This window comes from Hemiscyllium ocellatum, chromosome 19 (assembly GCF_020745735.1).
Source record: "Hemiscyllium ocellatum isolate sHemOce1 chromosome 19, sHemOce1.pat.X.cur, whole genome shotgun sequence".
Taxonomy (NCBI): Eukaryota; Metazoa; Chordata; class Chondrichthyes; order Orectolobiformes; family Hemiscylliidae; genus Hemiscyllium; species Hemiscyllium ocellatum.
The window spans coordinates 60,742,877-60,770,616 of record NC_083419.1 but is presented as its reverse complement, the minus strand read 5'-3'; the positions used below and the strand labels follow the sequence as shown (position 1 = coordinate 60,770,616).

The 27,740-nt window shown below is 44.5% G+C and overlaps 1 protein-coding gene across 1 annotated transcript in view; it reads left to right on the top strand.

Moving 5' to 3' along the window:
- The window catches only part of cntn1b (contactin 1b), a 661,974-nt gene that overhangs the window by 21,114 nt on the left and 613,120 nt on the right, over positions 1-27,740 (top strand). The window contains exons 2-3 of the mRNA XM_060839985.1: positions 12,612-12,670; positions 24,890-24,953. The gene's annotated coding sequence lies outside the window, so the exon portion shown is untranslated. The remainder of the gene's footprint in view (positions 1-12,611; positions 12,671-24,889; positions 24,954-27,740) is intronic.

Sequence of the window (27,740 nt, the reverse complement as noted above, 5' to 3'; positions counted from 1 at the left end):
TGGGGCTTTGGATGGAAGTGAGGGGGGAGGTGTGGGCACGGGTTTGAATCAGTTCTGTGGCCAAATGGCTAGTTCTCCCTGAATTCCATGAGATCTAATCTTGCTAGCCAGTCTCCCATGGGGAACCTTGTCAAATGCCTTACTGAAGTCAGTATAGGTCACTTCCATCACTCTGCCCTCATCAATCCTCTTTTTACTTCTTCAAAAAACTCAATCAAGTTTGTGAGACATGATTTCCCACGCACAAAGCCATGTTGATTATCCCTAATCAGTCCTTGCCTTTCCAAATACTGTCCCTCAGGATTCCCTCCAACAACTTGCCCTCCACCGACATCAGGCTCACTGGGTTATAGTTCCCTGGCTTGTACTTACCACCTTTTTTAAATAGTGGCACCACATTAGTCAACCTCAAGTCTTCCGGCACCTCACTTGTGACTGTCGATGATACAAATATCTCAGCAAGGGACCCAGAAGTCACTTCCCTCGCTTCCCACAGAGTTCTAGGTTACACCTGATCAGGTCCTGGGAATTTATCCACTTTTATGTGTTTCATGACATCCAGACCTTCCTCCTCTGTAATTTGGGCAATTTTCAAGATGTCCCCATCTATTTCCCCACATTCTATATCTTCCATGTCCTTTTCCATGCTAAACACTGATGCAAAATACTTTTTGAGTATCCCCCCCATTTCCTGCAGCTCCACACAAAGGGCACCTTGCTGATCTTTGAGGGACCCTTTTGTCCTTAATGCATTTGTAAAAACCCTTTGGATTCTCCTTAACTCTGTTTGCCAAAGCTCTCTCATGTCCCCTTTTCGCTCTCCTGATTTCCCTCTTAAGTGTACTCCTACTGCCTTTATCCTCTTCTAAGGAGTCACTTGACCTATCCTGTCTATACCTGACATATGCTTGCTTCTTTTTCATAACCAAACCCTCAATTTCTTTTGTCATCCAGCATTCCCTATACCTACCAGCCTTTCCTTTCACCCTACAGGAAAGTACTGTCTCTGCACTCTTGTCTCATTTCTGAAGGTTTTCTGCCAGTCCTGCCCATCCCTGAGCCATGTTTCTGTAATTGCTATGATATCCCAGTCCCATTTTCCTGACCATGCCCTGAGTCCATCTGCCTTCCCTGTTAGGCCCCTTGCATTGAAATAAATGCAGTTTAATTTATCAGTCCTACCTTGTTCTCTGCTTTGTCCCTGCCTGCCCTGACATTTTAACTTGCTTCTTTTCTCAATGGTACCAGTCTCAGTTTGATCCCTTTCCTCACTCTTTCTCTGGGACCCACCCCCCACCTTACTAGTTTAAATCCTCCCCAGCAGCTCTAGCAAATCTCCCTGCCAGTACATTAGTCCCCTTCCAACTCAGGTGCAATCTGTCCTTCTTGTACAGGTCACTTCTACCACAAAAGAGATTCCAATGATCCAAAAATGTGAATCGTTCTCCCATACACCAGCTCCTCATCCATGCATTTATCTGCTCTCTCCTCCTATTCCTGCCCTCAGTAACTTATAGAAACGGGAGTAATCCAGATATTACTACTCTCGATAGCCTCCTTTTTAAATTCCTGCCTAACTCTCTGTAATCTCCCTTCAGAATCTCATTGTTTTCCCTTCCTCTGTCGTTGGTTCCAATGGGGACAATGACCTCCTGCTGGGCCCTCTTTCCCCCATGAGAACATTCTGCAATCTCTTGAGACATCATTGATTCTGGCACTAGGGAGGCAACACACCATTCTGATTTTTCACTGCTGGCCACAGAAAAGTCTGTCTGTGCCTCAGACTAGAGAGTCCCCTTGGAACCCGACGTACCCCTCATTGCATTAGAGCCAGTCTCAATACCAGAAACTTGGCTGTTCGTGCTATTTTTCCCTGAGAATCCATTGCTCCCTACATTCTCCAAAACAGCAAACCTGTTTGAAATGGGGGTAGCCACAGAAGGCTCCTGCACTACCTGCCTACCTCTCTTACCTGTCCTGGAGTTAATCCATCTATGTGACTGTATCTGAGACTTTTCCCCCCTTCCTATAACTGCCATCCATCACATCCCCTTACTCTTGTAAATTCCTCATTGCCTCTAACAGTCTCTCCAATCGATCCATCCCATCTGATAGGATTCACAACCAATGGCATTTATTGCAGATATAATCCTCAGTAACCCATAAATTCTCCCTAAACTCCCACATCTGACAAGAAGAGCATTTTCCTCTACTAAAGGCCATTTTTGCTTCTTCCAATCTGCAGACCCTGAAAACAGCACTGTCTTATTCCTCTACAAAACACTGCTCCAGGCTAACATAATACTTATAGTTATATTATAAAGTTTAATCAAGAAACATTGCTCAATAAAACATATAATCAAGAAAGAACTCACTCTATTCACTAATGCAGACTTACAGCAAGGCCCCCCGGCCACACTTAAAACTATTCACTTATCTGTCTCTGTGCTGTGACCTCTCCCAAACAGGTCCCTCTAAGATCAGTTGTGAATCTCACTGTTTGTTAATTTTCCCAGATGCACTCCGATATCCAGCGATACATGAATTCAAGCAGCAAAGGCAGTACCTGCGTAGGTTCACTGCTGTGTCAGTTAGCAGAGTGAGTCTCTATCTCTATCTCTATCTCTATCTCTCTCTATCTATCTATCTATCTATCTATCTCTCTCTCTCTCTCTCTCTCTCTCTCTCTCTCTCTCTCTCTCTCTCTCTCTCTCTCTCTCTCCTGCACAGATCTCACCATGTGCTGCCCTTGTCTGTTCCTCATCCTTTTAAAAGTGCCATTGTTTTGACTTCCTTTCTCTCCAAAGTTCCAAAACAATGCAGCAGCATATAAAACAGTAATTGCTGTTCCTGGAATTTGAGGAAATCACTTCCAGCACCTAAAATACCTCAGAAAAGGAGCAGCCCGTTGCAGCCAAAAATTTTTCCTGTCCTCCAACTTGGATTACCTCAGTTAGATCTCCATTCATTCTTCTAAACACCTGAGAGTGTAAGCCTAAACAGCTCCATCTCTCTTCATAAGACAAACCTGTCCTCTCTGGAATCAATCTGGTGAATGTCCTCTCAACTACCTCTAATACACCTATATCCCTCCCCAAGTAAGGAGACCAGAACTGTACACAATATTCCAGCCACTCCATTTATCAAACTCTACTTGTCTCTATGTCCAAATGGCAGCAGACCAATTCCGGGCCTTAAAATAAACCCCACCTTTTTCTCCCTTAACATTATAGTTTCAACTTTGAGCTCAGCTTCCCTCGGTAGGTCCAGTCACTGCACAAATGTAGCTCCAAATCCTAGCCCATCCACAAAGAGGTCACTCTCACTACCTAATCCAGTTTCCTCACTCGGCCTCTACTCTACTCCGTCCACAAGGCAACAAGATGTCGGAGTAGAGATAGGCCTTTCAGCCCATTGATTCCACTCTGCCGTACAATGTAGTCATCATGGCTGATCCGATGATCCTTGACCGCACTCTCCTACCTTTTCCATGCTGATGCCCCTACTGAATAAAAATCTGTCTATCTCTGCTTTAGTGTCCTTCATGACCCAGTCTTGATAGTCGTCTGTAGCAATGAATTCCACAAGTTCACTGCCTTCTGAGAGAAAATCAGTCCTCCTTATCTCTTTCGTGAGTGGGTGACTCCTAACTCTCTCCCACAAGGGGCTACAATGTTTCTGTATCTACCCTGCCAAGCTTCCTCAGATCCTTGTAATTCATTATCCTCTCATTCCTCCAATGAGAGGTCTCCTTTCATTCTCCTAAACACCAGTGAGTGCAAGCTCAACTTACCACTCCTCAAAGGACTATGCCTCCTTACTTGGAATCAACTAAGTGAAACTTCTCTGGATGCTCCAATACAAGTAAGTCCTTTCTTAGATAAGGAGTCCAAAACTGTTAACACTATTCCAACCATGGTCTGACTAGCATCTTGTATAGTTTGAGCCAGACCTCCCTATTTTTATATACCATTCCTTCCAAACCAAAGCTCAACATTACATTTGTTTTCCCATTGGTCACTGAACTTGCATGAAAATCCCAAAATCCCTCTGTGAGGTAGCTTTCTGCAGTTTTTCTCTCTTTAAACAATATTCAGCTCTTCTTCCTACCAAAGCACACAGCCACACATTTTTCCATTCCATCAGCCAAATTTATGCCCACTCGTTTAACCTATCGATATCCATCTGTAGACTCCTCGAGTCATTCTTTTGTTTGAGCGAACTTCCAACATTTCATCACTTCTGTTGTCCAACTCATCAATATATATCACAAATAATTGTGGCCTCAGCACTAGTCCCTGTGGCACTCCATTAGTTATAAGTCACCATGCTGCAGATACTCCCTTGAACCCAATTCTGTCTCCTAATAAATATCCAGTCGTCGACCGATGCTTATATACTGCCCTAAAAACCATTGGCTGTTTTGTTCTTCTGTGCTATACCTAATTGAAGCCAATTTGGAAGTACAAATGCATTGCATCTACAGGTTCCTCTTTATCTAACTGCTTGTACCTCCTTAAGGAACTGTATTAAATTTGTCAGGTATGATTTCAGCACAGACCAACTGCTGATCTCCTAGCGAAGCATGGGAGGAGTGCTGCACTGTCGAAGGTATCATCCCTTCGCGGAGACTGTCCTCCCTCCTGTGGCAGACTTCCAAGATCCTGGGGCACCATTTCAAGGGAGGAGCTGGAAAATTCTTTCCGGTGTCCTGATGAATATTTATCCCACAACCAACGTCACTAAAATATAAAATGTTCTAGTCATTGCCATATTGCTGTCTGTGAGAACTTCCGATATGCAAATTGACTGTCACGTTGTCTACATTAAGAGCATGAGCACATCCCATAAAGTACTTCATTAATACCAGTGAACTTCAAGATATCCCTAGAGGAGAAGACCCAATTGAAAGGCAAGTCTGTCTTTCTCTCTCACAGTTTACTCTTCCCTGGTTGGCATCAGATACCTCAAGACAGATGGGGAATTAATCTACCAATTTCTGCACAGATTCCATGCCTGACTCATCTTTTGTTCATTATGCATTTGCATGTGTGAATTCTTCTATATTTCCCTGATACCTCCTGCTGTCGAAAGTGTTTTCAAAGCAAATGCCTCCCCTTATGTGAAATATCAACTATCCATCATTCAAGAAATTGTACATCAGGAAAGGGTTTTGCTTTGCCTCTCGCCTAAAATAAGATTTCAAAATTTGTCGAAGAAAAATACTTTTGCAGCGTGTTTCAATTTTGGTTGCAATCCTCGGGCTTTTCTGCAATCTCTTGACCTGGAATTAAAATTCCAGGGGCGGCACGGTGGCACAGTGGTTAGCACTGCTGCCTCACAGCGCCTGTAGACCCGGGTTCAATTCCCGACTCAGGCGACTGACTGTGTGGAGTTTGCACGTTCTCCCCGTGTCTGCGTGGGTTTCCTCCGGGTGCTCCGGTTTCCTCCCACAGTCACAAAGATGTGCGGGTCAGGTGAATTGGCCATGCTAAATTGCCCGTAGTATTAGGTAAGGGGTAAATGTAGGGGTATGGGTGGGTTGCGCTTCGGCGGGTCGGTGTGGACTTGTTGGGCCGAAGGGCCTGTTTCCACACTGTAAGTCTAATCTAATCTAATCTAATCTAAAATGTTCGAAGAGAAGGAAATGCAGATGGGAGCCGCAATTTAAAGGCTATACTCAAATTATATTTCTAATTTATGCAATGCTGCACAGCAATTTCCTCATTAAATGAAAAAGGTGAAGGTACGATGTTCCTGCCCTATTGGTTTGTGATAATCTTGAAAATGTAGCCAGATTGTTGAGCGATTTTCATTATTGGTGAGAATGATCCAAAGACTCCAATCTTCTGGAGACATTCCCAGATTTTGTTGTCATCATTGGCAATCACTTGCTAGTGTGTCACTGGTCATTGGGTCTGTGAGTCCTTGATGAGCCCAAGCCGAGAGCAGCATCTTCATCCACACGTATGGCTGATGTTTCCTGGAAGATAGAATTGGTCCTTGGCTTTAAATTTGTGGGCATTCCTTTCTCCAGTTCCCTTTCTTCACCTTCCTCTTGCTGACAGGTATTCCCCAAAGAATTGTTAATTCTGGTCAACAGTCCCTCTGTGCAATGATATTGCATTGCAATGATCTCTTCTTGACATCTATGTTGCATTTCCTGAGGGAAGCCTCAGTAAGTCTTTGAAATGCTTCCTTTGTTATCCTCTCATCCGAGTGCCTTTAGAATACTGCATTCAATTCTAGTCTCCCTGGTTCAAAGTTTGAGAGAAGATTTGTAGCTCGGGTGCTCGTTGTTGTGGTTCTGTTCGCCGAGCTGGGAATTTGTGTTGCAGACGTTTCGTCCCCTGTCTAGGTGACATCCTTAGTGCTTGGGAGCCTCCTGTGAAGCGCTTCTGTGATGCTTCCTCCGGCATTTATAGTCGTTTGTCTCTGCCGCTTCCAGTTGTCAGTTCAAGCTGTCCGCTGCAGTGGCTGGTATATTGGGTCCAGGTCGATGTGCTTATTGATTGAATCTGTGGATGAGTGCCATGCCTCTAGGAATTCCCTGGCTGTTCTCTGGTATAAAGAAGATGTTGTTAAACCTGAAAGGGTTCAGAAAAGATTTATAAGAATGTTGCCATTTGGAAGGAGAGGCTGAAGAGCCTGGGGCTGTTTTTCCTGGAGCGTTGGAAGCTGAGGGGTGACCTTATAAAATCATGAAGGGCATGGATAGGATAAATGGACAAAGTCTTTTCCCTGGGGTAGGGGAGTCAAAAACTAGAGGGCGTAGGTTTAGGGTGAGAGGGGAAAGATATTAAAAAGGACCCGTAGGGTAATTTTTTTCACGCAGAGATGGTGCATGTATGGAATGAGCTGCCAGAGGAGATGGTGGAGGCTGGTACAATTACAACATTTAAAAAGCATCTGGATGGGTATATGAATAGGAAGGATTTAGACAGATATGGGCAAAGTGCTGGCAAATGGGACTAGATTAGGTTAGGATATCTGGTCGGCATGGATGAGTTGGACTATTTACATGCATCTCAATGACTCTGAGTGCCCTCCTTGGTCTGGGCAAAGATGATTTGTTTTGATAGTCTCAACTCCAGCATCCTAAACGTGTGACTGGCCCAGCGGGCTTGGTTTCAGATGCTTGAGTGTTGATGCTGGTGCTCTTGTCTGCTTCAAGGACTCTAATGTTAGTTCCTATCCCTCAAAAGAACTTGTGGCTCAAAAGTAACTCATGAGCACAAATTGAAACCAAGTTTGAAGTGTTGATTTTATATGTGCTTCAAGAATCCTTGTAATTGATAAATGGGATTAAGTGTAACTACTGAGGATTGAAGAAATATGAGTCACAGAGTCATACAGCACAGAAACAGACCCTTCTGTCCAAATACTCTGTCAACCATTACCACAACTAAACCAGTTCCCTTTTGCCTGCCTTTAGTCCATATCCCTCCAAGCCTTCTATTCATGCACTTGTCCAAATTTCTTTGAAATATTGTAACTGCACCCGCATCCACCACGTCTTCTGGCAGTTAATTCCACACACGAACCACCTATGTGTAAAAGAAAGCATTACCCCTCATGTCAGTGGACTGGTATCTCACGATAAAAAGCTGAAGGTTGAGGAAAAACTGAGGGGAATGAGCGTGGGGATTTCCATTAGGCCAAAGTACTGAGAGTGAACTCAGGCAGACACAAATGCAGTTGCCCTTTGATTGAACTTCACAAACAGCATTGAATTTATTGCAGAGACCGCCAAGAGCCAGTGTTGTGGAATGATCCTAACAATTTTGTGTTAACCATGCTTTCCTTGTGTGGGAATCCTGCAGTGAATAGCTTACCTCCTGACTCCCCAAAGCCTGTCCACCATCTACAAGGCACAAGTAAGGAGTGTGATGGAGTACACCCCAATTGCTTCAATGAGTGCAGCTCCAACCACACTCAAGTAGCTCAACCCCCTCCAAGAAAAGGCAGCCCACTTTATCTCCATTCCATCCACTACCTTCAGTTGTTATTTTGATACACTGCAACTCACCACAACTTCCTTGAGTGTAGGTCTAAAATCTATGACCTCCAGCACCTGTAACTCTTAAGGGCAGCTGCTGTTCTAGAATACCATCAACTCCAACGTCTGCTCCAAGTTATGGAGCATTCTGATTCGGAAAGGTATCACCATCTCTTCACTGTCACCGAGTCTCCCTATTTAACAACACTGCAGATGGTCTGCAGATAACCCACCACCACCTCTCAAGGGCAGTTAGATATCAACAACAAATGCTTGGTGGTTGACAGCAAGATAGGAGAAAGTGAGGACTGCAGATGCTGGAGATCAGAGCTGAAAATGTGTTGCTGGAAAAGCGCAGCAGGTCAGGCAGCATCCAAGGAGCAGGAGAATCGATGTTTTGGGCATGAGCCCTTCTTCAGGAATGACGAAAGTGTCATTCCTGAAGAAGGGTTCATGCCCGAAACGTCAATTCTCCTGCTCCTTGGATGCTGCCTGACCTGCTGCGCTTTTCCAGCAACACATTTTCAGGTTGACGCCAAGATCCCAACATTGAGTTAAAAAGATGCAGTCGGACAGGTATGTACATGCACAAACACACAGTCACACACACAGACACTGACACACACACCCAGACATAAACACACACAGTCACACACGCAGACATACACACACACAGAGGTATACACACACAGACACACAGGCACATACAGATACACACACACAGGCACATACACAGAAACACACAGACAAACACGCACACGCACACGCACACGCACACGCACACGCACACACACACACACACACACACACACACACACTTGCAATATTTAGAAATGACACATCATAAAACCATAAGACATAGGAGTGGAAGAAAGGCCATTCGGCCCATCGAGTCCACTCTGTCATTCAATCATGGCTGATGGGCATTTCAACTCCACTTACCCGCATTCTCCCCATAGCCCTTAATTCCTCGAGACATCAAGAATCTATCAGTCTCTGCCTTGAAGACATTTAGCGTCCCGGCCTCCACTGCACTCTGCGGCAATGAATTCCACAGGCCCACCACTCTCTGGCTGAAGAAATGTCTCCGCATTTCTGTTCTGAATTGACCCCCTCTAATTTTAAGGCTGTGTCCACGGGTCCTAGTCTCCTCGCCTAACGGAAAAAATTTCCTAGCGTCCACCCTTTCCAAGCCATGTATTATCTTGTAAGTTTCTATTAAGACTCCCCTTAATCTTCTAAACTCCAATGAATACAATCCCAGGATCCTCAGCTGTTCCTCATATGTTAGACCAACCATTCCAGGGATCATCCGAGTGAATCTCCGCTGGACATGTTCCAGTGCCAGTATGTCCTTCCTGAGATGTGGGGACCAAAACTGGACGCAGTACTCCAAATGGGGCCTAACCAGAGCTTTATAAAGACAGTGTCCAAGATGTTGTCACAATTTGGATATTTAATCTGGCAGCGACTGATATAATTTTTGAACATAAAACTGCTTAGTCTATTTATCTCATGCAATCAATCATAAGCTTCCACACTAATTGTTGGAATTAGCGTCACAAATTAAAATTTAATTGTGTTTCTGGAGAACCACATGGAAGAAATACATCTTTACCACCTGCTTCCCCAAGCACAAACAGTGACAAGGACTGCAGCTCTCACGGATATGAAACTGGCTGAAATATGAGTAGGGCTCATGGGATGCAGTGGTAGTGTTCCTACCCCTGGGCCAAAAGACCTGGGTTCAAATCCCACCTGCTCTGAAGATGTGTTATATCATCATGTTTGCACAAGTTCAGTTAAAAAGTGTTGATAATCTGAGAAGTTAATTCCATGACTATAAAATTCAGTTTAAAGAGATGCTGGATGTTCTTTAGTAAAATGTCAGACGAGGGTGGAAAGGAATTAAAATCTTCAAGCATGCTTAGATTGTTCTTCTGCTCTTTACCTTAATGGATTGATGCCAGGATATCGCAGTATGTGGTAACAGATCCATGTTACACTGAAGGCTCTGTCTCACACTGTCGCCAGGCAAAGAATACAAGGGAAATAATGAGAATTTTGAGCAGCTAGTTATGAAGAGCCAACTAGGTTGTCATTCCTGATGAAGGGCTTTTGCCCGAAACGTAGAATTTTCTGCTCCTTGGATGCTGCCTGACCTGCTGTGGATTCCTGATGAAGGGCTTATGCCCGAAACGTCGAATTTCCTGTTCCTTGGAAGCTGCCTAACCTGCTGTGCTTTAACCAGCAACACATTTTCAGTTCTGATCTCCAGCATCTGCAGACCTAATTTTTTTCCAGCAGCACTCTAATTCAGACTGTCATTTCAGTACCAACATTAACAGTGTTCTGATGTTACCAGCACCCTCAGTCAGTCTGAAATTAATTGCTGGGAATTTTTAAATGGGATTTCACTACAAGAAGCGACGTAAACTTATCAGAATGTTGAGCTCATTGACACAAGTGAAAGTTTAACAGAGTCATAGAGTCAGTAGTTAGGTTAGAAGTTGTTAATACACCACTCTCTTGCTTGGAATGTGTCATAACAACTGCTTTTATCAGAAACAACAACAGAAATCACTTGAAAAACTCAGCAGATCGGTCAGCATCTATGGAGAGAAAGCAGAGTTCATGTTTCAGGTCTGGTGACCCTTTTTCAGACCTCTGGGGTTCTGTATTTGTTACTGATTTCCAGCATTTGCAGTTCTTTGGGGTTTTTTTTTGTTTAGCTGCTGTTATCGGTTCTTACAGGCATTTTTCACTTGTTATTGAAATGTGGGCACTGTTCACCAAGCCAGGATTTGTGGTCCATCACTTATAGCCCTTGTGAGCTTGGTAGTGAGCTGCTGCCTTGAACTGACATAGTCTAAATATATAGGTACATCCACAATGATGTAAGGAAAGCTGTTCCAGGATTTTGAAACAGCAAAGGAGCTGTGATCTATTTCCATATCTGGATGGTTTGGGACTTTGAGGGTAAGTTGCAGCTGGTGGCATTGCCATGGTCTACTGACCTTTGACCTTCTGGATCATAGAAGTCACAGGTTTGGAAGGTGTTGTCAGAGGAACCTGAGCAAGCTACTGTGCTGCATCTTGTAGGGAGCACACTTTGCTGATGCTGTGCCTTAGTGGTGAAGGCAATGAATGTTTAGACACATTGGTGAAGTGATATCCAGGGTGATGTTGAGTTTCTTGAATATGGTTGTGGTTGCACTGATCCAGGCCAGTTGAAAAGACTCCATCTTATGTATGATTCATGTTAATCAAACATTGCATGCGTCAGAGCTGTGAAAGAGATTTTGATGGCCAGTATTGTGGGCACAAAGGACAGACCCTTTATTGCATAGGAATTGTCTTCATATACAAAACTCACATTCTCCCTGCCTTTTTCCAATATGGGAGTAGCAAAGAGGATATTTTTCTTCAGTCAAACAAAATGCTTTAGAAGAAAATCCTTCCTTTGATTCAGTTTTCCTATCACCTTATTGTATTCAGACAGGTGATCACTTGTGAGCACAATCAGGGTGAGCTTTCTTGGACACCCAGCATAACCCAAACCGTGATGTTAGACAAAGCTTTGGTTCTTTACAATGGTGAAACTACAATTGCAATTACTTTGTCCTTTACCTTTCTACAAGGAATTGTCTTCAATAACAACAGAATGTTATCACGCATATGATGTCAATACTCATTACCTTTTAAGCTATTACAATTATTAGCAGTCTTAGTGGGGGTAAGTATCCATCCAACCATACTTAGATACTGCACATGTTGAATCACTGGAGTTACTTTGGATGTTGGCATACAAGTTGACCTTTCGATGTGTGGAAAAATCCCTCCGAAAACCTTGCCAACTTAATACACCCCGTGTACAAGTGGTGTGGGTGGTGGCCATTTTGAAATACCATTTTGCTTCCAATGCTAACAGTATGCATTTCTTAGACTCCTGTGTCTCTTTGCAACAGATTGGAAAACAGTCCAGTGCCCTCTGCAAACTTTGCCGGAATTGTGTTTCCATCGATGAGACATTTGGGCAGGCCTACGGGTGCTATTTCCTTGACCTGGAACCACAATATGAAATTGCCAGCAGATCACCACAGCTGATTTTCTTGCTATTAAGATAACAAGTGTGCACAAATATTGTGTTCAATTGAAGGCTGTTCTCTTTAGAAACTGAAGCTGAATTATATGGTTGGGGTAAAGTTAAACGCCTTACACCGAACATGTTCCACACCCATTCCAGCTGCCTGAATACTGATAGGCATAGCTTAAATCAAAGATGGTATTTAATTCCCCATCGCTGTCATCCCACCAACTCCCAAACCTTTCAGATCGAGGAGACTTGGGAGACCAGCAGGAACCCTCTGGTAACTGTTATAGTCCGTCCAAATTGCTGTTGTCTCATTCTTCACCTTGAGATTGTTTTTATGAGCTGTATTAAACTTATTTCAAATTGTTTTTGGTGACCTGTAGTTTGTTGGACCATGAGGATGACAGGAGAGCTGAATGAGATGGACTGTGACCTGTTTGTCCATCATGCCTCCTCTGCTAGTTCTTGTGGTCAGTTGCTATCCATTGCTAACCATTGGCACTTTGTTATCACCTGCAGGTTTCATTGCCAATACTGAAGTCCCGAACTGTTTTCTTACACAGAGTTCTCCTCTTACGGTAAGAGCTAATCTTTTACATTTCACTGAAGCAGCCTCTTTGTCAGCCACAATTGCTCTGCAGTTCCTTTATTAAACGATGCTTGGTCTACACATTTATTTTGCAGCTGACCTTGCCAGCTCAAATATAAGACAGTGAACTTCAACCTGTCAAGCTGGTCTGATTATGTCAGGAATTAGAATGCCATTTCAGACCCTATTGAAGCATCCCGCCAGCTTACTGTGTTGGCATGGAGGTGCCGTGCTCTTGGCAGTTGTAGGATGTGTGCTGGGAAAGGAGTGAGACTGATTGATTGGAAACCATCTTTCTATTTGAGCTGTTACTCTGTACTATATTGGTTTCACCAGCACATCAAATATTCTGCTATTGCCATAATGTCTTTAACCTGTACATCGTTGCATTTGAGAGAGATACAATAATTAAGTCATGACTACATCATTTTGTGTCTTGATATTTGTTTTCCTGACCTTAGAAGCAGCAATCGTATATTGCAGTGATCCCATGATAGTGATTAGTAATTGGCATTGTCCTCTGTAGCAGTATGAGTGGAGGATATAGTGTTATCGAAATATAGAGAGAGCACAGTAAAATAAAACAAAAGGTCCAGTTAGCTCAACTCCCTCTGATTAATTCATTCAACAATTAAGTTTTCACTCAGTTCTTCTCTAATCATCAAAGTTAATCTCTATCAATAAATCTACAACTGACCTACCCGTGAGAACAAGGTCCCAGTGGCAGAGATGATTTGGTACCAAAAGCAGAATTTTGAACCCTCCCTTTCTTCAAAGGTAAATCCATGTGTTCACTTGAGCCTATTTGTCAAGCCCAGGCAAGGTGTGGTAGGTGTTCAGAAGAGTATGGGTGTATAAACACAAGATTGGGGACAGTACTATCGGGGGTGGGGGGGTTGGCAGAGTTGTGGGAGTGGGTGCCCCATTGGGTACAGAATGCCCACACAGGTGACATGTCACTCCTTTCCTGTGTGTCTCTGTAAATAGTCACGTGTCAGCAATTCACACCTTTTTCTGATCATGACACACAAGTGATGTGTGTTGATGTCTTAAGAGATAAGTGGCCCACCGTTTGCTCATTGCATCTCTGCCTTCTCTCAGGACAGATTTGAAATCTAAGAGTAATAAAGCAATAGTTCTGTGACAATCTGATAAGATACTATTGCAAACCAGCAAACTCCATCTTGTAATCTGGTCAGAACCTAATTTCAACTTTGATATCAGTGTGCTAAGAATGGATCTAGGTTTATCTCAGTCTGATGATATTCAGACCCACATCAAGGCCTCATTTACACAAATATAAAGTTAAGATTCAATGCCTTTCAGATTAAAGTGACGTTTTCATAGAATCCCTACAGTGTGGAAATCCTACAGTGTGGCCCAACAAGTCCATACCAACTCTCCGCCCAGGCTCATTCCCCTACCCTATTACTATACATTTACCCCTGACTAATGCACCTAAACCACACATCCCTGAACACTATGGGGTAATTTAGCTTTCTTCAGTGGCACAGGAGATCTTGCTCTCCTTCAATTCAAAAATGAGGGTAGGTTCCTAATTTTGAAGAATACTCCTCAGCACCAACTGTATGGTTACAACAAAAGTGTAGCCTTAATAGTTAAATTGCATTGCAGGATGTTTTGAGGGAGGCTGTTGGCTTTGTTGTAATAATAGAAACTTTAAGATGTCCCTGTGGATCCTCCTGCATTTTGTTTTCAAACCTGACTTTTAGCTGAATCTTTACAAGCACTGAGAAGCTTACTTTTACCGCTAATGGAGTCAGGTGTTACTAGGGGACATAGCTTTAAATTAAGGGGTGGTAGGTATAGGACCGATGTTAGGGGTAGATTCTTCACACAGCGGGTTGTGAGTTCATGGAATGCCCTGCCCGTATCAGTGGTGAACTCTCCTTCTTTATGGTCATTTAAGCGGGCATTGGATAGGCATTTGGAAGTTATTGGGCTAGTATAGGTTAGGTAGGATTCGGTCGGCGCAACATCGAGGGCCGAAGGGCCTGTACTGCGCTGTATCCTTCTATGTTCTATGTTCTATGTTCTATGTAAGCTGAACTAGTTGAAGAGACTGAACCTGACAGCTGGTCTTGCACTCAATTCAAAACCGACTCCTATTGGGTCCTGTTTTGCCCTGTGCTTCCTCCTTTGCTCTACTAAGGCCAGTCTAGAACTTCACAAGGATTTTGTGTCTGGGTGCAGGTGCAACCTGCTGATTGTTGGGAAACCTGGGTGAAATGTCCAAGTTGGCATTCAAAATTACCTTGAAGATGAGTGTGATGAGGAGAATAAAGAAGTCTTGGTTTGGTGAAAAAGTATTTGGGATTTAAAGTCCTGAAGTCTGTTGGATGGTGAAGGAGATGCAAGTGCAGCTGGTTTGAGGTTATGGGGAAGTATTGGTTAGTGTTGGACATGGTGAGGCTGTAGGAGGCTGGAAGTATCAGTGGAGTATACTGGATTTGTACTTTCGGAGAATTGTCTGAGGAAAATTTAAAGGATAGAGATAGAGAACAGTTAAAAGCGTGGCTACAGGGATGGTGCAGGAGGGAGGGATTCCGGTTTCTGGACAACTGGGGTTCTTTCTGGGGAAGGTGGGACCTCTATAAACAGGATGGTCTCCACCTGAACCTGAGCATCCTTGGGGGGAGGTTTGCTAGTGCTCTTTGGGAGGGTTTAAACTAACTCTGCAGGGGCATGGGAACCTAGACTGTAGCTTTAGGGTACAGGACCTTGAGTGGAGGGAGGTTAGGAACAAGGCATCGATCTCGAAGGAGGGTGCCTGTAAACAGGAAGGTGGCTTGAAGTGTGTATACTTCAATGCGAGAAGTATAAGAAATAAGGTAGGTGAACTTGCAGCATGGGTTGGTACCTGGGACTTCGATGTTGTGGCCATTACAGAGACGTGGGTAGAACAGGGACAGGAATGGCTGTTGCAGGTTCGAGGGTTTAAATGTTTTAGTAGGGTCAGAGGTGGGGGTAAAAGAGGGGAAGATGTGGCATTGCTTGTCAAGGATAGTATTACAGCGGTGGAAAGGATGATGGAGGAAGACTTGCCATCTGAGGTAGTTTGGGCTGAGGTTAGAAATAGGAAAGGTGAAGTCACCCTGTTAAGAGTTTTCTACAGGCCTCCCAATAGTCCGAGAGCCGTAGAGGAAAGGATTGCAAGGATGATTCAGGAGAAGAGTGAAAGTAGTAGGGTGGTTGTTATGGGGGTCTTTAACTTCCCAGTTATTGACTGGGAAAGCTATAGCTCGAGTTCGTTAGATGGGTCGGTGTTTGTCCAATGTGTGCAGGAGGGTTTCCTGACACAATATGTAGACAGGCCAACAAGACGTGAGGCTATACTGGATTTGGTTCTAGGTAATATACCAGGCCAGGTGTTAGACTTGGAGGTAGGTAAGCACTTCGGGGACAGTGAACACAACTCGGTGACTTCTACTCTAGTGATGGAGAGGGATAAGTGTGCACTGCAGGGCAGGAGTTATAGCTGGGGGCAGGGAAATTATGATGCGGTGAGGCATGACTTAGGATGCGTGGATTGGAAAAATAGGCTTCAAGGTAAGGACACAAATGATATGTGGAGCTTGTTCAAGGAGCAGCTATTGGGTGTCCTTGTTAAGTATGTACCTGTCAGGCAGGGAGGAAAGGGTCTTGTGAGGGAGCCGTGGTTTAATAAGGAATTGGAATCCCTTGTGAAAGGGAAGAGGTCGGCCTATGTAAAGATGAGGCATGAAGGTTCAGTTGGGGCGATTGAGAGTTATAAGATAGCCAGGAAGGATCTAAAGAGAGAGCTAAGAGCAGCGAGAAGGGGACATGAAAAGTCCTTGGTTGGTAGGATTAGGGAAAACCCAAAGGCTTTCTATAGGTATGTCAGGAAGAAAAGGATGACTAGGGTAGGTATCGGTCCAGTCAAGGATAGTAGTGGGAAGTTGTGCGTGGAGGCGGAGGAGATTGGAGAGACACTAAATCAATACTTTTCGTCAGTATTCACTCAGGAACAGGACATTGTTGCTGATGTGAATATTGAGTCACAAGTGATTAGAATGGATGGCTTTGAGGTATGTAGGGAAGAGGTCTGGGGAATACTGGAAAGGGTGAAAATAGATAAGTCCCCTGGGCCTGATGGCATTTATCCTAGGATCCTCTGGGAAGCTAGGGAGGAGATGGCCTTGATTTTTATGTCGTTGTCTATAGGAATAGTGCCAGAAAGGATAGCGAATGTGGTCCCCTTGTTCAAGAAGGGGAGTAGGGATTGCCCTAGTAACTATAGGCCAGTGAGTCTCACTTCTGTTGTGGGCAAAGTCTTGGAGAGAATTGTAAGGGATAGGATTTATGAACATCTGGATAGGAATAATGTGATCAAGGATAGTCAGCATGGTTTTGTGAAGGGCAGGTCGTGCCTCACAAACCTTATTGAGTTCTTTGAGAAGGTGACCAAGGAAATGGACGAGGGTAAAGCAGTAGATGTGGTGTATATGGATTTTAGCAAGGCGTTCGATAAGGTACCCCATGGTAGGCTACTGCAAAAATTACAGAGGTATGGCATTGAGGGTGCATTAGAGGTTTGGATTAGGAATTGGCTGGCTGGAAGGAGACAGAGGGTAGTAGTTGATGGTAAAGGTTCATCTTGGAGTGCAGTTACTAGCGGTGTTCCACAAGGATCTGTTTTGGGACCATTTGTGTTTGTCATTTTTATAAATGACCTGGAGGAAGGGCTTGAAGGCTGGGTAAGCAAGTTTGCGGATGATACGAAAGTCGGTGGAGTTGTGGACAGCGAAGAAGGATGTGGCAGGTTACAGCTGGATATAGATAAGATGCAGAGGTGGGCAGAAAGGTGGCAAATGGAGTTCAATGTAGCTAAATGTGAAGTCATTCACTTTGGTAGGAGTAACAAGAAGATGGATTACTGGGCTAATGGTAGGCTACTTGGTCGTGTGGATGAGAGAGGGATCTTGGTGTCCATGTACACAGATCTCTGAAAGTTGCCACCCAGGTAAATAGAGCTGTGAAGAAAGCATATGTCGTACTGGGCTTTATTGGTAGAGGAATTGAGTTCCGGAGTCCTGAGGTCATGTTGCAGTTGTATAAGACTCTGGTGCAGCCTTATCTGGAGTATTGTGTGCAGTTTTGGTCGCCATACTATAGGAAGGATGTGGAGGCACTGGAACGGGTGCAGAGCAGGTTTACCAGGATGTTGTCTGATATGGTAGGAAGATCGTATGAGGAAAGGCTGAGGCACTTGGGGCTGTTCTCATTGGAGAAGAGAAGGTTTAGGGGAGATTTGATAGAGGTGTACAAGATGATTAGGGGTTTAGATAGGGTTGACAGTGAGAACCTTTTTCCGCGTATGGAGTCAGGTGTTACTAGGGGACACAGCTTTAAATTAAGGGGAGGTTGGTATAGGACCGATGTTAGGGGTAGATTCTTTACTCAGCGAGTCGTGAGTTCATGGAATGCCCTGCCAGTAGCAGTGGTGAACTCTCCCTCTTTATGGTCATTTAAGCGGGCATTGGATAGGCATTTGGAAGTTATTGGGCTAGTGTAGGTTAGGTAGGCTTTGGTTGGCGCAACATCGAGGGCCGAAGGGCCTGTTCTGCGCTGTATTTTTCTATGTTCTATGTTCTATGTTAGTAATTATTGAATAAAATAGAAGTGGCATGCTTCGGAAGAACAAAGTGATGTTTGACCTGTGTGCTGATGTTACGTGGAGGTAGTGGTGCTGAGCACAACTTAAAATCTGGGGATGACTCTGACTCCAATTGGTCAGGCCACCTCCCAATGGTTCCTGGTTGATGAGCAATTGGCACTGTGGCTCAGTGGTTATCACTGCTGCCTTGTAGCACCAGGGTCCCAGGTTTGATTCCAGCCTTAGGCAACTGTCTGCATGGAGTTGGCACATTCTCCCTGTGTCTGTGTGGGTTTCCTCCCACAGTCTAAAGATATCCGGGTCAGGTGAATTGGCCATGCTAAATTGCCCATCGTGGTAGATGCATTAGTACGGAGTAGGTGAATCAGTCTGGGTGGGCTACTCTTCATAGGGTCGGTATGGACTTGTTGGGCTGAAGGGCCTGTTTCTGCACTGTAGGGAATCTAGTATCTAATTTAGCAAGAATCCAAGATTCCCCAAGTAGGGGGATAGAGATTGCATCACTGGAAGCTCGTGCTCCCCTTTCCACAGCGGTCAGTCTTCCATGTGTGACCCTAGACAGGAAGTGTGAAGTTGAATGATTTCATGGTCAAGTTCAGTACTGCCCTGATTCCATGTCACATGTACATCTCTAACAGCAATCTCTGGAAAACCTTTTGGTGCAGTGACCCCGGTCAAATTTACCCTTATATTCATATCAGCTGTATTGTCATTTGTTGCTGGAATAGTGAGGCATAAATCACTTTACATTGGATAAACTTGGTGAATCATGGCAGTGTGGTTTACCCAGAAATCTTCATTATGTCAGTCTCCCAACCAGGCAAACTGGGCAATGGGACAGTAGTTTTTTTAATTTATTCGTTTGTGGAGTGTGAGCATCGTTGGCTGGGCCAGCATTTATTGCCTTTGAGAGGGTGGTGGTGAGCTGCCTTCCTGAACTGCTGCAGACCGCATGCTGTGGGTTCACCCACAATGCCATAAGGGAGGGAAGTCTAGGGTTTGACCCTGCGATAGTGAAGGAGTGGCGATATATTTCTAAGTCAGGATGGTTTGAGGGGAACTTGTAGGTAGTGGTGTTCCCTTGTATCTGCTGCACTTGTCCTTCTAGATGGAAGTGGTCATGGGATTGGAAAGTGCTGTCTGAGGACCTTTGGTGAATTTCTGTAGTGCCTCTTGTAGATAGTACACACTGCTGCTACTGAGCATCAGTGATGGAAGGAGTGGATGCATGGGGATATAGTGCCAATTGACTGGTTTAAAATGAAAAGAATAACAATGAAACCGCAGAATATTTATAATGATTTAGTGTATATAAATACTACTGCAATTTCTTCCCACTGTCTGATAATCTGAAAGGCATTTGTTTTCTTTTCAATTTTCTAACTTGAGCCTTGTCTCCTTGGGATCTTTTGAATAATGTTTTTGAAGATAGCACCGCACAATCGTACTGTTCTGTCCAGGGTCGCTTTGTTGTCGAGAGGTGTGCAAAGCTGTGAAAGGTCAGCCAAAATGAGACTGACACAGTTTTTTTTCAATGAATTATTCAGACTGGAAAAGATGGTCATGAAACTTCAGGCAAAATGTGCACCAAAGCTTTGTGATTGCAGTAATCATTTTAATTTTCCTGTGGGTTTTTGACTCCTGTGAGACTTAATCCCCCACTGTCATCAACAGCAGAAGGTGCAGTACTGTCCAATAACTAGCATGGACTCATCTTGATCAGCTTTCATTTGGCGTTGACTCATGATGGAGTTAGTGAAATGTGTGCTATTGCTCAGGTTGTCAACCATTAATACATCTTGTCAGCCAGAAGCCCTGTCTCAAATGTCGTCCATGTCTCAGTGAGAGCTCACCTCTAAGTAAGGACTGTTGTTGATTTGAGGTCAACTCTGCAGACTGGAGCATAGAATCGAGACTGATGCTCCAGTGCAGTCTGCAGTGGGTGCTACAGTGTCTGAGGCACTGTTAATAAGAAACAATATAAAATCAAGGCTGCTCTCCTGTTGTACCCAAAAGATACCCCAGAATAGACATCTGTCCCTGAGCTAAAACAGGTCAATCTTGGTTATTACCTTATTGTTATCCATGGGGTCTTAGAACATAGAACATAGAAAGATACAGCGCAGTACAGGCCCTTCGGCCCTCGATGTTGCGCCGACCGAATCCTACCTAACCTACACTAGCCCAATAACTTCCAAATGTCTATCCAATGCCCACTTAAATGACCATAAAGAAGGAGAGTTCACCACTGCTACTGGCAGGGCATTCCATGAACTCACAACCCGCTGTGTAAAGAATCTACCCCTAACATCTGTCCTATACCTACCACCCCTTAATTTAAAGCTGTGTCCCCTAGTAACACCTGACTCCATTAGCGGTAAAAGGTTCTCAGTGTCGACCCTATCTAAACCCCTAATCATCTTATACACCTCTATCAAATCTCCCCTAAACCTTCTCTTCTCCAATGAGAACAGCCCCAAGTGCCTCAGCCTTTCCTCATAAGATTTTCCTACCATTCCAGGCAACATCCTGGTAAACCTCCTCTGCACTCGTTCCAATGCCTCCACATCCTTCCTATAGTATGGCGACCAAAACTGCACACAATACTCCAGATGAGGCCGCACCAGAGTCTTATACAGTTGCAACATGACCTCAGGACTCCGGAACTCAATTCCTCTACCAATAAAGCCCAGTACACCATATGCCTTCCTCACAGCACTATTTACCTGGGTGGCAACTTTCAGAGATCTGTGTACATGGACACCAAGATCCCTCTGCTCATCCACACTACCAAGTAGCCTACCATTAGCCCAGTAATCCATCATCTTGTTACTCCTACCAAAGTGAATGACTTCACACTTAGCTACATTGAATTACATTTGCCACCTTTCTGCCCAGCTCTGCAACTTATCTATATCCCGCTGTAACCTACCACTTCCTTCCTCACTATCCACAACTCCACCGACCTTTGTGTCATCCGCAAACTTGCTTACCCAGCTTTCAAGCCCTTCCTCTAGATCATTTATAAAGATAACAAAAGGCAATGGTCCCAAAACAGATCCTTGTGGTACACCGCTAGTAACTGCACTCCAAGATGAACATAGTCCATCAACTACTACCCTCTGTCTCCTTCCAGCCAGCCAATTCCTAATCCAAACCTCTAATGTATCCTCAATGCCATACCTCCGTAGTTTTAGCATTAGCCTACCATGGGGAACCTTATCGAACGCCTTACTAAAATCCATATACACAACATCTACTGCTTTACCCTCGTCCACTTCCTTAGTCACCTTCTCAAAGAACTCAATAAGGTTTGTGAGGCATGACCTGCCCTTCACAAAACCATGCTGGCTATCCTTGATCACGTTATTCCTATCCAGATGTTCATAAATCTTATCCCTTACCATTCTCTCTAAGACTTTGCCCACCACTGAAGTCAGACTCACTGGCCTATAGTTACTAGGGCTATCCCTACTCCCTTTCTTGAACAAGGGGACCACATTCGCTATCCTCCAGTCCTCTGGTACTATTCCCGTTGACAATGACGACATAAAAATCCAGGCCAATGGCTCTGCTATCTCCTCCCTAGCTTCCCATAGGATCCTAGGGTAAATGCCATCAGGCCCAGGAGACTTATCTATTTTCATCCTCTCCAATATTCCCAGAACCTCTTCCCTGCATATTTCCAGGCCATCCATTCTAATCATTTGTGACTCCATATTCACATCAGCAACAGTGTCCTGTTCCTGAGTGAATACTGATGAAAAGTATTGATTTAGTGTCTCTCCAATCTCCTCCGCCTCCACACACAACTTCCCACTACTATCCTTGACTGGACCGATACCTACCCTAGTCATCCTTTTATTCCTGACATACCTATAGAAAGCCTTTGGGTTTTCCCTAATCCTACCAGCTAAAGACTTTTCATGTCCCCTTCTCGCTTCTCTTAGCTCTCTCTTTAGATCCTTCCTGGCTACCTTATAACTCTCTATCGCCCCAACTGAACCTTCACGCCTCATCTTTACATATGCCGCCGCCTTCCCTTTCACAAGGGACTCCAATTCCTTACTAAACCACGGCTGCCTCACAAGGCCCTTTACACCATGCCTGACTGGTACATACTTATCGAGGACACGTAGTAGCTGCTCCTTGAACAATCCCCACATCTCATTAGTGTTCTTCTCTTGAAGCCTGTTTTTCCAATCCACACATCCTAAGTCATGCCTCACTGCATCATAATTTCCCTACCCCCAGCTATAACTCTTGCCCTGCGGCGCACACTTATCCCTCTCCATCACTAAAGTAAAAGTCACCGAGTTGTGGTCACTGTCCCCGAAGTGCTCACCTGCCTCCAAGTCTAACACCTGGCCTGGTTCATTACCTAGAACCAAATCCAGTATAGCCTCACCTCTTGTTGGCCTGTCTACATATTGTGTCAGGAAACCCTCCTGCACACATTGGACAAACACCGACCCATCTAATGAACTCGAGCTATAGCTCTCCCAGTCAATATCTGGGAAGTTAAAGTCCCCCGTAACAACCACCCTGCTACCTTCACTCTTTTCCTGAATCATCCTCGCAATATTATCCTCTACTTCTCTAGGACTATTAGGAGGCCTGTAGAAAACACCTAACAGGGTGACTTCACCTTTCCTATTTCTAACCTCAGCCCAAACTACCTCAGTTGGCAAGTCCTCTTCCATCGTCCATTCCACTGCTGTAATACTATCTTTGACAAGTAATGCCACACCTCCCCCTTTTTTACCCCCATGTCTGACCCTACTAAAACATTTAAACCCTGGAACCTGCAACAGCCATTCCTGTCCCTGTTCTACCCACGTCTCTGTAATGGCCACAACATCGAAGTCCCAGGTACCAACCCACGCTGCAAGTTCACCTACCTTATTTCTTATACTTCTGGCATTGAAGTATACACACTTCAATCCACCTTTCTGGTTACAGGCACCCTCCTTCGAGATCGCTGCATTATTCATAACCTCCCTACACTCAAGGTCCTGTACCCTAAAGCTACAGTCCAGGTTCCCATGCCCCGGCGGAGTTAGTTTAAACCCTCCCAAAGAGCACTAGCAAACCTCCCCCCAAGGATACTGGTGCCCCTCAGGTTCAGGTGTAGACCATCCTTTTTATAGAGGTCCCAGTTTTTAGTTTTTCTTATTTTGTTTTAAAAACTAAAAATTTAAGTTGTAAGTTCCAGTACTTAACTTTTTTTTTAACTTTTTTAAACTAAAAATTTAAAAAGTTCTTTTTAAAAAAACGCCGGGTAGACCCGGAGGTTTGTGTTGCTAGGTTACCTGGGTAGGGTTTTTTCTCTATTTAAACGCGCAGGCGAGTAACCCGAGGCACTTCGGCAGAAGAGCCTCCCACCCGCCGTCCTCCTCTAACCTAAATAATAAGACCCGTTGCGGCAAGCAGGTAAGTGCTGCGTTTTGCTTGGGTGGTTTCTTTACATTTAATTTTTTTTAAAGAAAGCTAGCTTTTTAGAGGGATGGCAGTGCAGGCAGTGCAATGTTCCTCTTGCAACATGTATGAGGTGAGGGAAGCCATTAGCGTCCCTGCTGAGTACACTTGCAAGAAGTGCACCCATCTCCAGCTCCTCCAAGCCCGTGTTAGGGAACTGGAGCTGGATTTGGATGAACTGCGGATCATTCGGGAGGCAGAGAGGGTCATAGATCAGAGCTTTAGGGAAGTAGTTACTCCGAAAGTTCAAGATAGATGGGTGACAGTGAGGGGGAGTGGGAGGAGGAAGCCAGTGCAGGGACCCCCTGCGGTAATTCCCCTCAAGAACAAGTATACCGTTTTGGATACTTGTGGGGGGGATGACTTACCAGGGGCAAGCAACGAGGTTCAGGCCTCTGGCACGGAGCCTGGCCCCGTTGCTCAGAAGGGAAGGGTGGAGAAAGGTTGAGCGATAGTTCTTGGGGACTCGATAGTGAGGGGTACAGACAGACGGTTTTGTGGGGGCGACAGTGACTCACGTTTGGTATGTTGCCTCCCAGGTGCAAGGGTACGTGATGTCGCTGATCATGTTTTCCGGGTCCTTAAGGGGGAGGGGGAGCAGCCCCAGATCGTGGTCCACGTTGGCACCAACGATATAGGTAGGAAGAGGGGTGAGGATGTCAGACAGGCTTTCAGGGAGCTAGGTTGGAAGCTCAGAGTTAGAACAATCAGTTGTAGTCTCTGGTTTGTTACCCGTGCCACGTGATAGAGAGTCGAGGAATAGGGAGAGAGAGCAGTTAAATGCGTGGCTACAGGGATGGTGCAGGAGGGAGGGATTCCGGTTTCTGGACAACTGGGGTTCTTTCTGGGGAAGGTGGGACCTCTATAAAAATGTAATGGCCACAACATCGAAGTCCCAGGTACCAACCCACGCTGCAAGTTCACCTACCTTATTTCTTGTTGTGTGTGAATTAGCTGATGAATTATCAATATCACAGCTCGGAATATACTGCAGAAGTACTTAATTTTGATATAGTCCTTTCATGACCTTGGGATATTAAAAGCTTGTTTCTGTCTTTCTTTGTTTTCCAGAGCATTGGAAGAGTGCACTAAGATGGCAGAGATCTATTGACCCCCAGCCTCCAATCTTTTACAGGTCAGATCATGTTTCCATTGCTGGATTTAAATTAAGAGGAGGTGTTGGATCATTAAAATTCTTGTGAATTGTGCCAGAAGCTGACCTCTTCTGGTCATGGTGTGTAAAACTGGGTAACAGAGTCAAGTTCACAAACTAAAGGTCTGATCTAATGGGTTCACTTGCATATGAAGATAGCCTTGCATCTGAAAAGCAATGAGTTTCACTGTCTCCCCTTGTGGTTCCTGCAGAATAGGACTGTTCCATTCAGAATTCACCTTGGCAAGGGCTGTGGCCATTATCATTAGGCTGAGGGGGATTAGTTTACCTCAGGTGTTCTGGCCACACATGGGAGCCAAGAGGAAGTGTGTAGTTTAGTGGCAGAAGTTTTGGGATGGATGTTGGGAGTTGGTGGAGGGTCGGAAATGTGCTCTTTGTGGCACCTGTTAGTGAGGGATAACGTGGGCCATGTTCAGTCGGCTGGCAAAATCTTTCTAAGTTCAAGTTTATAGTGAAGGCGAGGTGGGAATGTAAGCTGGGAGCAGGATACAAAGAAACTGTAGAGAGATTGAAACAGTTTACGTGAGTGAGTAATGAGGTTGCAGTCACAATATTGTAGGGAAGTATGAAGTTATTTATTAATTTGTAAGAACTGTGGAAAGAAAGCTTTTTTTGTAAATATGAAACCTGTAAATGTTGATGTTCAGAGGCACTTGGGTCTGCATGTATAAAGTTAACTTGCAAATGCAGCAAGCAGTTAGGCAAACAAATGACATGTTGGGACTTTATTTGGAGTATTTGAGTAAATAAAGCTTATGGCAATTGTACAGCACTTTGGTGGGGTAGTTAATTGTGTACAGTTTTAGCCTTTGTATTTAAGGAAGGATATACTTGCATTCAGATGGGATAGCGAAGGTTCTCTAGATTGGTCCCTGGAATGAGCAGCTTGTCTTGTGTTAAGAAGTTGAGTAAACTGCGTTTACTGGAAGAATGGGAGATGATCCGACTGAAACATACAAGATTCATGAAGGGTCCTGGCAGGATTGACACTGAGAGATTCTTTCATCCAGGCATGGGATGGAACATGGGAACACAATCACAGTGTCATCATTTAGGACTGAGGTGAGGAGAAATGTCTTCAGCCAAAGAGTTGTGCCTTGGAATTCTATGAATGTCCCTTTGTTGCATATATTTAAGGCTGGGATGGACAAAATTTTTATCTCCCAAGAGATCAAAGTATGCATAGAAGAAGTGAGATAGGAACAGATACTGAAGTTAGAGGTGAATGATTATATTTGATGGACTAAATTTCTTTGATGCCCTATTTCTTAGGCATTTATGTAAATATGCTAGGGATATATATTTTGAGGTAACACATGTGAAATGTTTAGAGATCCTGCTGATGAGTATATTTAATTGAGTTTCTCAGAGTCCTTGAAGATTGTGTTGCGTGGAGAGTTTGTCAGGCTTTGATCTGCATGCATACTCATGGCCTCTGAGTTGGAATAAATTGTTTGAATAAATTGTGTTTTGCTAAACGTTGAGCAGTTTGACCATTTGAATTGCATCAGGAACACACCACCTCATAGTTACCTGTAAAATAAGATAATGTTAGGGTCTAGACCACCTTCTTAATATGTTTTGAGGGGCTCTGCTGTGGTCCATAACCTACTTGATGATGTTGTTCATGGGGACCACGATTGCCAATGATCTGCAGTCGATGTAGCCTCTGCTGGTGCGCTAGAAAGACAGCTTCTCTTTGGTATTCACTCACCGGAGAAACCTTGAGGGTGTGAAAAGTTGAGGGGCATGGCCCCATTTCTAGATTAGAATGATGCTGGAAAAGCACAGCAGGTCAGGCAGCAGCCGAGGAGCAGGAAAATCGACATTTCGGGCAAAAGCCCTTTGTCTGGGCATTTCCCAGCATGCACTGGTGTGGGAGTATTCTGCTGCTACGTTTCGTCCCCGTGGTATTTCTGAAAGGGTGAAAAGCAAAGAGTCGATTGTGGAAGTCCCAGCCATTCCAGCTCCTTTATTAGATGTAAACCTTTTCAAAGATCAAGGTGATGATAAGGGGAACAGTGTCTTTTTTTTATATAGAGTATAGAGATGTACAGCATGGAAACAGACCCTTCGGTCCAACTCGTCCATGCCGACCAGATATCCCAACCCAATCTAGTCCCACCTGTCAGCACCCGGCCCATATCCCTCCAAACCCTTCCTATTCATATACCCAAATGCCTTTTAAATGTTGCAATTGTACCAGCCTCCACCATTTTCTCTCTGGCAGCTCATTCCATACATGCACCACCCTCTGTGTGAAAAAGTTTCCCCTTAGGTCCCTTTTATATTTTTCCCCTCTCACCCTAAACCTATGCCCTGTCTTGGCTCACTGCTTTGTCTATTTGCAGGAATATACTGCTTTTGCTACTGAAGCTGATGTAGGAACATTGCTAGGCCTCTCTATTTTTTTGTCCAGTTCAACGGGACTCAACTTGCGTGGGACTATTGCCTTGATGGGTACAGCCCCAGCAACAACAACTCGAAGTTTGACACCATTCAGAACAAAGCAGCCCGCCTGATTGGCACCACATTCCCAGACACTTACACCCCCCACTCGCACCAGTCAGTAGGTACAATTTACAAGGGGCACTGCAGAAATTCACTAAGGCTTCTTAGGTACCACCTTCCAAATCCATGACTGCTTCTATCCAAAAGGACAAGAGATACGTGGGGTCACCACCATCTGCAAGTTTCCCTCCAAGCCACTCACCGTCCTGACATGGAAATATTTCGTCATTCCTTCAG